Source organism: Ovis canadensis, chromosome 1, assembly GCF_042477335.2.
Source record: "Ovis canadensis isolate MfBH-ARS-UI-01 breed Bighorn chromosome 1, ARS-UI_OviCan_v2, whole genome shotgun sequence".
Classification (NCBI taxonomy): domain Eukaryota; kingdom Metazoa; phylum Chordata; class Mammalia; order Artiodactyla; family Bovidae; genus Ovis; species Ovis canadensis.
The window spans coordinates 205,972,816-205,975,208 of NC_091245.1; the positions used below are offsets into that span (position 1 = coordinate 205,972,816).

Consider the following 2,393-nt stretch of genomic DNA (forward strand, 5'->3'; position numbering starts at 1 on the left):
TTCAAGTGGAATCTGATGACGTGTACCATCTCCGACTGCTCGTGTGAGGATTTCTCCAGAAGTCAATTGCAGGGTTGAAGGACATGCACATCTAAGGTTTAGCAGACCTTGCCAGGTTGCTCTTCAGTGATTGTACCAATTTATTTCCCCACCAGCTGCCTATGAAAGTTTCTGCTTATCTACTCTGCATCCTTATAAATACTTGGTAGTAGCCCTTTTTAATTACTTCACCAATATGGATATGAAATGGTATCTTCATATAGTCTAAATTTTTTTCCTTGATTATTAAAGTAGTTGCTCTTTCAGATTTCTTTTTCTTAATCACCCTTTCATATTTTTCTATCGTATTATTTATCTCTTTCCTATTTCACTTGTAGAATTTTTTTACAAACTGTAGGTATTAATCTTTTGTCAGTTCTCTAAGTAGCAAATACCTTCCCCTAGTCTGAGTTTCATCTTCAAGTTGCTTGAAGATGTCTTTTTTGAACAGAAGCTGTTCATTTAAAACAAGTAAGATGTCATTCATGTCTTTTATGATCTATTTTTGTGTTCTGTTTAAGAAATCATTACTTGCCCAAAAGTCTTCTCTCTATATTTATTCTAAAAGCTTTAAAGATTAGCTTTTTAGTTCTTTATTTTGGAGTATGGAACTAGCAGCCTAATTTGATATTCTTCCATGTGGATAACCAATTTTTTAAGCATCATTTATTTTTAAAAGTAATTTGTTTCCCTTACTGATTTGAAATATCAGCTGTTGTGTATCTTTTCCATATGTGCGTGGGTCTCTTCCTGGGCTCTCTGTTCTGTATCACTACCCTACTCTCTAATTACTATTCCTTTACAACGCCACTAAGCCTTCTTATCTTGTAGGTTAAGTCTTCCTTCCATCCTACCTCCTTGTGTTCTTTTCCAAAATTATCTAGCTCTTGCTCTTCTCTATGAGTTTTTAAATCATTTTGTCAAACTCCATCAAAAAAACTTCATTGGAATTTTCATTGAAGTTTAATTAAATTTATAGATTATTTGGGAGAAATTGGCATGAACATTGAGTCTTCTGATCCATGAACATATGTCTCTTCATTCATTTTCAAATCTTTTTTTGTATTCTTCCCACAATGCTTTGTCATCTTCTCCATAAAATTTTTCCTGTCTTCTGTTAGATTAATCACTGGGCACTCCACACTTTATCTTGCCATTATGAATGAGATCTTTATTTTTCCTATTACATTTCCTAACTGGTCATGATTGATGAGTAGAAAGACTAGTAATTTTTTCAGTGTTGACCTTGTGTCCTGAAATATAGCTGAATTGAATTAAATACTTTAATTGTTTATCTGTAGATTCTTTTTTGTTTTTGATTGGTTTGTTTGTTTTTTAATAAATCAGGCTTTCACTGTTCACAAGGTTATTTGGGAGTTGCAAAATTTTTTCCCTGTATTCCCCTATTCAACCTGGGCTGCCACAATCAGACAGACTGAAGACACAAGGACACGTTTTTCTTGCATCTGTAGTGGAAACCTTAGCAGACAGTAAGAGTTCCAGGCTTGTCAGATAGATGCCTTTTATGTATAAAATCTTTTGAATACCTATATAGGCAAATCTGCCAGAAGAACACCTGCATTTCTTCCTTTCCAGTTCTCAAACCCCTTATTTTCCCTGGTGCTTTTGCATTGGCAAGGTTTTCCAGTGGGGAAGAATAAGTCATGATAGCAGGCATCCTTGTCTTACTCCTAAGTTTAAAAGAAATGCTGCTAAAATTGGGCTATGTATGCTTGCTGTGGATTATTGATGGGTAATCTTCGTCGTGTTCAAAAAGTTTCCTTCTAACCCCAAATTGGTAAGGTTTATCATGAATGAATTTAAAATTTCATCAAACGTTTTCTCTGAATCTGTTAAATGAATATACATTTTCTCCTTTGATCTTTTGATATGGTGAATCATATTTATAAATTTTTCTAAGCTAAGCATTCTTGCACTCTGGGGCAAACTCTAATTATACACCACTTATTTCATTTTGTTAGTGTTTTTGTTTATAACTTTTGCATCTAGAAGCTCAACTGTGTGTATCAGTCCTCTACTGCAATAATAACAATTGTCCTAAACTTATTGATTAAAACAATAGGACTTCCCCGTGGCTCGGTGGTAAAGAATTCACCTGCCAACGCAAGAGACACAGATTGGATGCCTGATCCGGGAAGATTCCACATGCCGTGGAACAGGTAAGTCTGTGTGCCACAGCTATTGAGTCTGTGCTCTAGAGCCCGGGAACTGCAACTACTGAGCCCACATGCTGCACATACTGAAGCCCGCACCCTGGAGCTAGCTTGTGCTGTGCAACAAGGGAAGCCTCCCCAGTGAGAAGCCCTTGTACCACAACTAGAGAGTAGCCCCCA

General features: G+C 36.1%; 1 non-coding gene across 1 annotated transcript; it reads right to left on the reverse strand.

Annotated features, from left to right (window-relative positions):
- Positions 1-1,430: 1,430 nt before the first annotated feature.
- Positions 1,431-1,561, reverse strand: LOC138431629 (small nucleolar RNA SNORA31). Its single transcript, XR_011253781.1, has one exon. It is a non-coding gene; the product is annotated as a small nucleolar RNA SNORA31 (small nucleolar RNA).
- Between the last annotated feature and the right edge of the window lie 832 nt (positions 1,562-2,393).